At 41.9% G+C, this 13299-nt stretch overlaps 1 long non-coding RNA gene across 1 annotated transcript; it reads left to right on the top strand.

Moving 5' to 3' along the window:
• The first annotated feature begins 5842 nt into the window (after positions 1 to 5842).
• LOC122941746 lies at positions 5843 to 8948 on the top strand. Its single transcript, XR_006390513.1, has 3 exons — positions 5843 to 6000; positions 8350 to 8397; positions 8761 to 8948. It is a non-coding gene; the product is annotated as an uncharacterized LOC122941746 (long non-coding RNA).
• The last annotated feature ends 4351 nt before the right edge of the window (positions 8949 to 13299 follow it).

The following is a 13299-nucleotide window of genomic DNA, read 5'->3' on the forward strand; positions in this document are numbered from 1 at the left end:
TATTCTAGGGTCAGTTTTACTCTTTTTGGCAATGAATAGCTCTTTCTCCAGTTTGGCTGCTTTTATTTGTCTTTTACATTTCTATTTTTTTCTTATAATTTTTCAATGATTCCTTGCTACCCTCCTGTTTTATTGATTTAAATGTTTGCTTTTTGTCATCCATTGCTTCCTTTACATTTCAATCTATCCACATTTTTCCACATTTTTTTTCTTGTTCCTTACCCTTTAATTCTCTCGCAATTAGAGTTTAGGATGGTTTTAAAAATATCCTGTTTTGTGGCTGCATTTTATTTTTAAGGACATTGTCCCAGTTAGCAAGGCCAATGGCCCCTCTTAGCTGGTGGAATATTTTTTTTGAAGTTTTGTATGTTCGTGCCTCCCTGAAGAAACATTCTTTGGAATGACAATTGGAAAGTTATTATTTTATAGTCACTATATACCAGGTGTCCCCCAATATGTACATCTATTGTTCTGTTAGGTTTATTGATTAGTACTAAGTTCAGTATGGCCGCCCCTCTAGTTGGTCCTGAACCAGTTAGCAAAGGCAATTGTCTTTGGTTATTGTAAAGAACCTGTTTCCTTTATGAGATCTACAGATTTCAGTTTCCAAGTCTATATCTCGGTACAGTGGGGTAAGCTAGAAAGGACTACGCCCCACAGCAAATTTTTGAACGGGGCCCCCACCCCCGCAACCCAGCAAATTCTTTACAACCCCCTTCTCCCGTGCAACCCCCTCTCCTGTTGCTAGTCAAGATAATTCTTTCAGACTATGCCAGGGAGCAGCTCAGTCCACTTCTTACAGTTTCTGTATATAATATCATTTTATAATGCTGTTGAGGGGGTCCTGACAATAAAATATTTTAGTCCTCCTCCTGGTTGGACCCTTTATGAGTTTGGGCCCCAAACAGTAGCTTCCCCTGCTTCCCATATAGCTACGCCCCTGTCTCGGTAGTTGAAGTCCCCCATAATAAAGACCTCATTATGATTTGCCAACTTATCTACAGTATTTTCATTAGTAGTAGTTTTTCTGTGGACTCTGGTTTATTAGGTGGATTATAACAAACTCCTATCAGTATTTTATTATTGTTTTGCCACCATTTATTTCAACCCAAAGTGACTCCCTATGCTAATTTCCCTCATTTATATATCTTCCTGAAGTGTGGGCGTTAGGCAAGACTTTACATACAGGTAAACCCCTCTCCCTCTCCGGTTTTGATGATACTTTCTAAACAGACGGTAACCCTGTATGTTAACTGCCCAGTTATAGCTATCATCCAGCCATGTCTCTTACTATGTCATAGTTCTCCTCAGACATTACTACTTCCAGTTCACCAGTCTTATTAGTCAGGCTTCTGACATTAGTATACATACAATTAAGAGGTGTTTGTATATTTTTTTATCCTACAGTACCCTTTTTAATTACCTCGTCCCAGATCTCTATATGCAATATCTTCCCCTCCTATAATGTAATTACTCTTCTGCCCAGTCCATAGTTTTAGCATTCCTCCAACCTTCTAGCCATCTTCTCCCCTAAAACAGCTGCACCTTCCCCATTGAGGTGCAGGCCACCCCACAATAGAGCTTTTGTACCGATTGGTACCTCAGGAAATGGTTTTCAAGTTGTACAATCGAATGCTGAAATTCTTCACTGAACTCTTCTTCGAACTTAGCAAATTTCATCTCCACACAGCCCATACATTTGAATGCTGTACTGTGACAGGTTGAAGTTTTGAACAAAGCGACTTTGAATCTATGATCTGAAGTGTGCTTCGCTTAAACTGTACCCCTAATAACCTCTCACTAGAGTCTTCCGCTACCTGTCTGGCCTGCCCTGCTCTCCTGGTCCCCTGCTTACTGGAGTTGACATTCTCTTGACTGGAAGAGAAAGTGTCTTGCTGCATCAGTGTTATTCCTGAACTGACATTCCCCTCATCTCCCAACCTTGCAAATTTGTTGGAGGGGAACCAGATCAGGGCTAGCCTCCTTGGCACTCTTCCCTCTACCCTGCTTTCCTGATCCTCCATACTAGCACCCTTCCCCGCATCTACCCCATAGAGTGCCTGCTCAGTGAGCAGCAAACTCTTTTCCAAATTGTCAATGCTTCTCAGTTTCGAAATTCACTTGTTTAGATACAGGATGTGCGATTCCAAAAGGGCAACTTGCTCACATTTTGAACATAAATATGCACCCTCAAATGGCTGTTCTAGGACTGCATACATTTAATAAGATGTGCACTGGGCTGTGTTGGTAATAACGGAATACATACTTACTAATGGGGACTGCACAAGAAAAGAGAAAGTCAAAATACAATAATACAGTGCACTGAAAAACAACTGACTTAGTGTAGTCCCCTCCTAAGTCTCTAAATCTAAAACCACTTACTGTTAAGTGACACACTTAAAAAATCAAACACGCGAACAGTCACAAACTCACGTTTTCTGTCTGCTTGTATAGATGCTGCTCCGAAACAACTTTGAACCAGACAGTTTTTTTTTTTTTTTTTCCTGGATTCAAAGGGCAGGGTAGTCTGGTGGATCACATAACTAAAATTAAGACCAAAGGGGTTATGATTGAGGTGAGCCATAAAATAACTAAATTCATTTAACTCACCATTCCAGATCACGAAAATACAGTTGATGTACAGCACCTTGCCCACAGTCCTACATAAGTAGTAAGTGGTTATGCCTTATCTCCAAATAACAGGGATTCTTCCAACGAGCCCAGAAGCAGATTTTCATATGTCTGGACACACAGGCTCCCCATAGCGGTGCCCCTGAGTCGGTGATAGAACCGGTCATCAAAAAGGAAGAGATTCCTGGTTTGGATGAACTTGAGAATTTGGAGAATGGAGTGACTGCAGGCAAGGTACTGAGAGCCCTGGGAAGTTAGAAAGAATTCCATCGCTTATAGGCCCCAATCATGTGAACATGGAAGCGCGTTCTCTCCTACTTATATTTTTGGGATGATTTTTAATATATTAAGAGACTATTTGCTATTATTTTATTGTTAGCCAGATTAAAAGTTAAGTGGTTTGAATAGTTTTGTTTTGCCTTTGACGTTAACAGCTTGGCAAGAAATAAAAAATGTTTTTTTCTCCTCCCTTTCTTAGTTCTCATTACTTTTTATAACTGAAAAAAGAAAAGCTTTTCAAATAACACATGTTCTTCTATGAATTGGCCTGCAGCACTAGATGCATTCATAGATTATTTTTTTTAATCAATATATGTAACATGCGTATTCCCAATTTTCAAGAGATGTATCCATTCTGTATATTGCATGTAGCGCTAGAAAATTAAAATATGTACTGTACATCAGAGCATGTTGCATATGTTACAAAAACAAGTAAGCAGGATTATGGAGGAGCACATCCTTGTGGTATGCACACAGCTGTGACCTGTACAATTTACATTGGGGACACTGGAGCTTGAATAAAACTTTTCATCACCCAAATTTTGTGCTTTCATACTTTATACTACAGTAGGACAATGCAAAACAGTATTCTGTGAATGGAGAGAGTAGAGAGACTTTTGCAATGCCCACCAGCCAAATGTCAAACACCCAGGCAAAAGAAGTCATTGCTGTATTCATCTTATGTGCCAGGAGAGCAGTGATGGGGAATGAGTTTTAATATATAAGCCATTTTACCCATTAGTGATTTTATATACAGTATAATACCAGACATTGCAATTCCAGATAAAGAATTTTTCAGTACCAGGAAGAATCACCGTATTTTTCGGCATGTAAGATGCACCTGCCCATAAGACATACTTAGGTTTTAGAGGTTTTTCACCAGACTTCAGATCAGACCCCATTCAGACCCCCCCCCTTGCACCAAAGTTAATCAGACCTCGGATCAGAGTGCCAATCACATTCCCAATGTTAATCAGACCTCAAATCAAACCCCCAATGCTATTCAGACCTCCGACCGGACCCCCATTGTTAAGACCCCCAATAGACCTCAGATCAGACCACTATTATTAATAAGCTCCCCAAACAGACCTCAGATCAGACTCCCAATGTTCATAAGATACCCATTCAGATATCAGATCCCCAATGTTTATAAGTCTGCTAATCAGATCTTAGATCAGACCGCCATGTTAATAAGAGCCATTCAGACCCCATGTTAATCAGACCTCAAATCAGACAAAAAAATAAAAAAAAATAAACTCATCTGTCCTTCTCCGGACACTCCTGAGGTCCGTTGCTGAACCTGCTGCACAGTGCTGTGACCCGATGTGATGTCGCACAGTGTGAGGTCACAGAGTGCACCTACATCCTCACGCTGTGTGCAGGAAGTGTTGAATACAGAGCCAGCAATAGGAACGCTGTATTCACCCCTCCCCAGTCCTACTGTATTGTGAGCGAATCCATTAGTATTCACCCAATAAGATGCACTGACATTTTCCCCCAAATTTGGGGGAAAAAAGTAAGTCTTAGGCTGAGTTCACACGGGCGAGATTTCCGCGCGGGTGTAATGCGGGAGGTGAACGCATTGCACCCGCACTGAATCTGGACCCATTCATTTCTATGCGTTGCGTGAAAATCGCAGCATGCTCTATATTATCACGCAACGCAGGCCCCATAGAAGTGATTTTCGCGCATGGTTGCTAGGTGACAGTCTATTCACTGTATTATTTTCCCTTATAACATGGTTATAAGGGAAAATAATAGCATTCTGAATACAGAATACTTAGTAGGTGGTCAATTGAGGGTTAAAAAAATAAATAAAAATTAACTCACCTTCTCTTCTTGATTCTGTATTCAGAATGCTATTTTCCCTTATAACCATGTTATAAGTGAAAATAATAACATCTACACAACACCTAACCCAAACCTGAACTTCTGTGAAGAAGTTTGGGTCTGGGTACCACAGTCGGTTTTTATCACGCGCGTGCAAAACACATTGCAACGCGCGATAAAAACTGAACATCGGAACGCAATCGCAGTCAAAACTGACTGCAATTGCGTACCTAATCGCGCGGGTTTGCCGCAATACACCAGGACGCATCCGGACCTAATCCGTACACGCCTGTGTGAACCCAGCCTTAGCCTACATGCACACAAACGTGGTTTTGTTCCGCATACGAGATGCATTTTTTGTGGTTCGGGTGCGGACCAATTCACTTCAATGGGGCCGCAAAAGAATAGAACATGTCCTAGTCTTGTCCGTTTTGCGGACAAGGATAGGCATTGTTACAATGGATCAGCAAAAAAAAAAAGAGCCATACGGACCGCAAAACACAAACACAGCTTATATGGTAAAACAAAAATGTAAATAGGAAATCTTGAAAATGATAAAATGTAATTTATTATCAGTTCCTTTTGTAATTTACATGTTATAAGGTTGTGAAGAAATATGGGATTCTTTCTTATAATTATATACATTCCTATTCTTGTCTGTTTTGCGGACAAGGATAGGCATTGTTACACTGGATCCGCAAAAAAAAAGAGCTATATGGACGTCATCCATTTTTTTTTGCGGATCAGCAATTTGCGGACCGCAAAACACAAACGTTCGTGTACATGTAGGCTTATATGGTTAAAAAAAGCTGTAAATAGGAAATCTTGAAAATGATAAAATGTCATTTATTATCAGTTACCTTTGTAATTTACATGTTGTATGGTTGTGAAGAAATATGGGATTCTTTCTTATAATTATATACATTTTCAGTGTTGCAGGCATGACAAATAGAAACATTACCCTGCCTTAGAGGAAAAAGGAAATTATAACATGCAAATACAACATTGCCTAATATCCAGGGTCTCAGAATGATGCAATAGGTTGGTAATGATATTTCCCAACTGGTTTTATGTCGCACTCCAATATATAAAACCCACAGAACTGGAAAAAGCTATCATTCATACAGAAGAATTGTTTGTATCCAGTTGTCTCCTACATCTGACATATCAAACTCTACAGGAGAACAATGTCTGGAGTAAAAGGACAACAGAAGAAATGCCCAGAGCCTTGCCCACCACCCCAGCAGGACTGCCAGGATCGTAAGTACCTGACCTTTCATTTTATTAATTCCATAACATTATTAATAATTAGATTTTGTGAAAGTGCTAACAGAAGAATATAAGAATTATAGGTGATATAATATAGTTATATATGAAGCCTAAACCTGAAGAGTTCATGTCTGAATCAATGCAGCTAAAAAGAATGCACAGAGTAACTAGAAGTGGCACAATATTCCATCTATTTTGGTCATGCATATTATTTTATGGGGCACACTTTGGCATCAGTTAACCAGGTTAGGGTGGGTTCACATCACATTTTTGTCATCTGTTTAACATACAGTATACATTGTGGAAAAAAGCACACTTTTCCATCCTGCAGAGTTTGGTAAAAAAAAACTATACTTTTTTACAGTGGAACTCTATGGTGAACGGATGCCACTGTATGGCATCTCTTTGAGGCATCTGTTAATGTATATGTTTTTCGGATATGTTAAATGGATGGCAAAAATGTCACGTGAAGCCAGCCTAAGCTGTCATAATTACAAATACTGTATGCCAGTGGCATACTAAGGGGGGGGCATGGAGGGCAGTCTGCCCTGGGTGTCGGCTCTCGGGGCGGGGGGGGGGGGGGGGGTTGCCAGAAGCAATGAGTGCTTCCATCAATAGAGATTGAAGCGCTCATTGCTGGAGTGCCGGGCCGGCGGTGCTCTGAATGTTGAAGCAGGAAGACTTATCCCCGCTCCACCATTGAGACTACAGGCAAAGATCTCCCAGCAGGCTTGTGTGGGCGGAGCATGCAGCCCAGAAATCTGCATAAGCTCTGCCCACACAGTGCTGCAGAACGATGTGTGCCTGCAGGGAAGAAAGGTATGTGAGCTTCAGGAACCGGACAAGGTGAGTAGTTACTGTGTTTTTTTGTTTTTTAATACAGAGGGGGCACAGAGGGCCTTATTACTATGGAGGGGCACAGCCAGAGGATTTTATTACTATGGAGGGGGGCATAGAGGACTTTATTACTATGGAGGGGGCACAGAGGACTTTATTACTATGGAGGGGGAAGAGAGGGCAGAATACTATGGAGGGGGCACAGAGGACATTACTGATGTGAAGGGGGCACAATGGGCATTTCTACTATGGACGGGGCACAGAGCCAGCGGGCATTGCTACAATGAAGGGGGAACTGAGGGCATTATTACTGTGAAGGGAGCACAGTGAGCATTATTACTGTGAATGAGGCACAATGGGGATTTTTACTATGGAGGGGGCACAGAGGTCATTACTAGCACAGTGGGAATTACTACTATTAAGGGGGCACAATGGGCATTATTACTGTGAAGGGGGCACAATAGGCATTATTACTATGAAGGGGACACAGTGGGCATTATTACTATAAAAGGGGCACAATGGGGATTATTACTATGAAGGGGACACAATGGGGATTATTACTGTGAAGGGGGCACAAAGAGGACATTACAACTGTGAAAAGGGGCACAGAGAGGGCATAACTACTGTGAGGGGGCACAATGTACTCATAACTACTGTGAGGGCACCATGTGGGCATAACTACTGTGAGAGGGCACACATTCGTACAAAACTACTGTGAAGGTTGTACAATGAGGGCAATACTACTGTGAGGGGGTACAATTTTTTTAAAGTATTGGGGAAGGGGGGTTTCCAGAGAAAGGACCCGCCCCGGGTGCCAAACACCCTAAGCAGCAACTGCTGTATGCTTCTTAGAGCAAAGAAAAGTAGTGATAATGGTAAAAACAAACAGCTAGATGGTTGTAGTGATTGTTCATCATAGCTTAGAAAACTGAGGTCTAAAATGTAGAGTCCCAATTGACCACATCAATAAACCATGCAAAAACTGCATCAACGTGCAAAACTGGGCATGTGCCATAGAAAGCTCTGACCAATGTGAGTATTTGAGGAGGTCATCTGAGCTAATTAACTCAATATGATGTTAACACAGGGGATCTGTGATCACCATTTACCAGGCAGATCCTGAACCGCCACTTCAATTATCATGGCCAGGCTCTGTTTACTTATTGGCCTGACCAGGAGCACTTGATTAATGATGCAGGATTTGCCAAGTAACTAATGATCACTTCTTTATTGCAGGGAGATTCCACTTTCTGTTAAGTTTGTTAACTTTCCTCCGGAAACAGGAAAGCCCCTTTAAGAGCCATATAGCTCTAGGGCATTGAAGAATTTAGTTACAAAATTAATTTTAATTTATTTATTTTAACTTGCAAACCAGTGTGTCCTGAGCCTAAATGTTGAATACTTGTCAAAATGATGTTTATTGCTTAATAAAGACAATGATCCTTATTAATGGAAATAAAGCTGAAGTCAAATTGTGTGAACTTTTATCATGTACATTTTCAGAGTGCGAGCCAGTGCAGGTGTGCCCTGAACCGAAATGTCCTCCTCAAGGTAAAGCAAAGTTTAGCTTTTCTAAAGTAATTTTAGATCACTGATGTCATATTCTTAGCCGTTTCACCTACATTAGATAGCTATTTGATATAGCACATGTTAAAATAATTATTGGGAAGCATTTGGGGTAATGAAGGGAAGAGAACAGAATGGAAACTAATATGAGCTCCACCGTATGCAGCAGTTATTACATTTTAGCCACAACCTATAACACTAGGACACAAATTAAATTAATAGTACAGATACTTATGCAATGTAGTTCGACCAAATGGATAAAATTAATCTTAAACAGGCTCCTTGTAGGATTTTGTAAGACTCAATGCAAAGATTTGTAATCTGATAAAGTTACTCTTCTATTTGCAGTGGTGCAATGTAGTCCAGCCCCACAATGTCAGAACCAACAGGACAAGCAATACGTGAAGAAGTGAAGATCTGAATATCTCAAGACAAGTATAACAAGCTTTCTGAATGTATTTAGAAGAAACCTCTACATTATATTCCAAAGATATATGATGACAGTTACCCAATATTAAAGTCTTTTAAAACAAAGACTAATGCTTTACTTATTTAAAAAATAACATGTTTGTCAGGAAAATATAGGTGTATGCATGATGACTATACAGAAAGTGAGTCCACTGAATGCGCAATGGGTAGGGTGAACATTAAGATGGAATAAGGAGCTAAGCAAAATCATTGCCATCATCATGTTATGAAATGTTTGTCATATTGGCACAACACTGAACAGTTTCATTCTACCTTTCAAAACTTAGTTTTCTCCAGCTTCCCCCCACATTGCATAAAAATCCAAATTGATATGTTAAACAAAAGTTCAAGTCGGGACCCGAACTTGACCCCGAACCCGAACCCAATTGAAGTCAATGGGGACCCGAACTTTGGAGCACTAAAATGGCTGTAAAAATGTCATGGAAAGGGCTAGAGGGCTGCAAAAGGCAGCAAAATGTGGTTAATAGCATGGCAAGTGCTCTGCAAACAAATGTGGATAGGGAAATGACTTAAAATAACATAAAATACATTAAAAAAATAATAATAATCTTGATCTAGGAGGATGAGATCCATATGGAGTAGGATGTTGAGGAGGCGGTGGATGTGGCAGTGTAGGTGGAAGCGGTGGTGGAGGAGGTAGCCAACACTGGTTTTTGGTTTAGTTTTTTATTTTATTACTTTATTTTGTTCAAATTAGGGTACACCCCAAAACATTAGGAAATATAAAAAATAAAACAAAGAGAAAGTGCGCTGGAGTACAACAATGGCTGGGTGAGGCTGGTAAACATGTCTATTCTGCACAAGGTACGGACAAGTCCTGTTGGATCCCTGCCTGGTTCATTTTAATGAACGTGAGCTTGTCCACATTGGCTGTGGACAGGCGGCTGCGCTTATCTGTGATAACCCCCACCTGCCGTGCTAAACAAACTTTCAGACAATACACTGGCTGCAGGGCAGGCCAGCACCTCCAAGGCGTAAAGGGCAAGCTCAGGCCATGTGCCCAATTTGGAGACCCAGAAGTTGCAGGGGGCAGACCCATCAGTCAGTTCATGTAGGTGTGTGCACACATACTGCTCCACACTGTCGCACGTCCATGATCCAATTGGATATCTTCTCTATCAACTTTCGATGTTCTTTTATGCGCCTACCATGGTGATCACGGGTAACGGGGAATCAGGGTTCCATGCCGGAGAGGGAGCGTGAGAAAGTGATACCACATCTAAGGGAGTTCAATGGCTGAAATGTGATCGAGCGAAAATGATTACATCAGCCCATGTCACCTCCGAGGTCAGGGAGGGGACATCAGACACTGATGTCCCCTCCTAGCGCTGCGATTGGCTGGAACAACGCTTACCGAATTACACCAGCATCCCCCTATTTATGTCCCTAAAAACCTGAGGTACTGTGGCTTGCAGCACAGTGCGAAAAAATCTGAGAGGGCTCCCTAGATCCTTGGTAGGCCAACTACTCTGAAAAGGTGACAGTAAGGCTCTCCTCCATGAGAACATGCTGGGGGTTAAGTACAAGGACAAGAGAGATGTCCTTGTACTAACCACCATTAACACACGGGTGTTCACGGGTAACGGGGAATCAGGGTTCCATGCCGGAGAGGGAGCGTGAGAAAGTGATACCACATCTAAGGGAGTTCAATGGCTGAAATGTGATCGAGCGAAAATGTGGGACAAGTTATTAAAGCGGAAGCATCCGAGTAAAGGAGGGGGCGCGCAGCAATTACCCACTTCCGACTCGGGGAGGTAGTGACGATAAATAACAATACGGGACTCTTAAGATGTCCTGTTATTGGAATGATTAATAAAAAATTACAGGGAATGTCACTGCGGTATTTTGGATTAGGAAACGTAAGGCAGGAAATTTCGGTCCCTGTCAACTATGCAGGGGTTTATTCACGGTAAAACTGGGTTCATGTCACCCACCAATTGAACAGACAATTTTACAAAAATTAGGTCCCTGTCACCTATGCAGAGCAGGAGTTTGTATATGGCAAAAATGGTACTGTCCTAAATGCAGTGTAGGCCGCAAATGTACTTTCTAGCGCAAAAGATGAGAATTTGTCACCCAACAATTTAACAGATGCATTTCTGAAATTTATTTCCCTGTCCGCTATGTAGAGCAGGGGTATATCACACCCAAAAATTGGTGGTGAATGTCACCCAACAATGTAACAGACAAAATAGTTAAATGTATTTTCCTGTCCACTAGGTAGAGCAGGGGTATATCACAGCCAAAAATTGGTGAATGTCACCCAACAATGTAACAGACAAATTAGTGACATGTATTTCCCTGTCCACTAGGTAGAGCAGGGGTATATCACAGCCAAAAATTGGTGAATGTCACACAACAATGTAACAGATGAATTACTGAAATGTATTTTCCTGTCCACAGTGTAGAGCAGGAGTATATCAAAGCCAAAAATTGGTGAATGTTATCCAACAATTTAACAAACAAATTAGTGACATGTATTTCCCTGTCCACTAGGTAGAGCAGGGATATATCACAGCTAAAAATTGGTGAATGTCACACTGCGATATAACAGACTAATTACTGAAATGTATTTTCCTGTCCACTATGTAGAGCAGGGGTATAGCACAGCCCAAAATTTGGGAATGTCACCCAACAATGTATCAGATGATTTAGGGAAATGATTTAAAATAACATAAAATACATAAAAAATAATAATAATAATAATCTTGATCTAGGAGGTGGAGGTCCATATGGAGTAGGAGGTTGAGGAGGTGGTGGATGTGGCGGTGTAGGTGGAAGCGGCGGTGGAGGAGGTAGCCAACACAAATTTTTGGTTTTTATTTATTTATTTATTTTTGTTGTTGTTTAACCCCTTCCCGACACTTACCGCATCTTGACGTAATAGTACGTCATGGATAACTCCGGTGTAAGTAAGCTGGCTGCACTAATCAGCAGTCAGCTATCTTGGCTGAGGGAGACCAGTAGTTTTTCCACCCCTCTGAAGCCCCAATCGCTGTGATTGGCTGGCTAGTGAAGATCAGCCCATCGCAGCGCCGGCAATGTATGAGCTGCAGGGGGGCTCGGCTAGAGGTAAGAGGGGGCTTATGACATCAGCCCATGTCTCCTCCTAGGTCAGGGAGGGGACACCAGACACAGGTGTCCCTTCCCAGCGCTGCGATTGGCTGGAGCAACTCTATACAACAATCAGCCAATCTATGGTGCTGCTGGTGGCTGGGACGGAGGTGATTGGGGTTGATTACATCAGCCCATGTCACCTCCGAGGTCAGGGAGGGGACATCAGACACTGATGTCCCCTCCTAGCGCTGCGATTGGCTGGAACAACGCTTACTGAATTACACCAGCATCCCCCTATTTATGTCCCTAAAAACCTGAGGTACTGTGGCTTGCAGCACAGTGCGAAAAAATCTGAGAGGGCTCCCTAGATCCTTGGTAGGGCAACTACTCTGAAAAGGTGACAGTAAGGCTCTCCTCCATGAGAACATGCTGGGGGTTAAGTACAAGGACAAGAGAGATGTCCTTGTACTAACCACCATTAACACAAACACCAATTCTCCTGCCCAAGTGCGAGGTGCCACTACCCTTGTCAACAAGCCTGACTGCATCCTTGATTACAACAGGCACATGGGAGGGATTGATCTGTCCGATCAAGTTCTGAAGCCCTACAGTGCCATGCGTAAAACTAAGGTGTGGTACAAAAAGCTTGCCATATACATTGTACAGATGGCAATGTACAATGCGTACATTTTACATCGAACTGCAGGCCACAAAAGAACTTTCCTTCAGTTCCAAGAGGCGGTAATCAAGGCCCTAATTTTCCAAAGTCAGGAAGTGGAGGGCCCGAGTACTTCAGGAGGTCATGGTGCCCGTGTTGTACCAGGACAACATTTCCCTGGTGAGGTGCCACAAACAGCAAAAAGGGGAAAGACCCCAAAAAGATGTCGGGTTTGTTACAAAAGGGGAATACGAAAGGACCCCATTTATCAGTGCGACACCTGCCCTGGTAAACCAGGCCTCTGCATGAAAGAATGCTTCCAAAACCAGCACTCATCCATGGATTTTTAATTTCTTCCTTTATGCGCCCTGTAATATTTCCATATCTCTGATTTAGTCCACCTCACTTGCATACCCACTTATCAACAAAATGGGGAGAAATTGGGGAAGATATACTGGGGTGCATTTTTTCCTTTAACCCCTTGAGAAAGTGAAAAAATTGGGGTCTGCTAATAATTTTTCATTTTTACAAATGTGTGCTTTGAAATCCTCTCTCTAGTGTTTCTGCCTTCTGTGAGACACCTGTTTGGTAAAAAGTACCCTTTCCACCACTTAAAATGTTCGTACAGGGATGCTCTTTCCAAAATGGGGTCAATTCTTGTGGTTTTTCATTTCTGGGGACCT

The sequence above is a fragment of the Bufo gargarizans genome, chromosome 6, assembly GCF_014858855.1.
Source record: "Bufo gargarizans isolate SCDJY-AF-19 chromosome 6, ASM1485885v1, whole genome shotgun sequence".
NCBI lineage: Eukaryota > Metazoa > Chordata > Amphibia > Anura > Bufonidae > Bufo > Bufo gargarizans.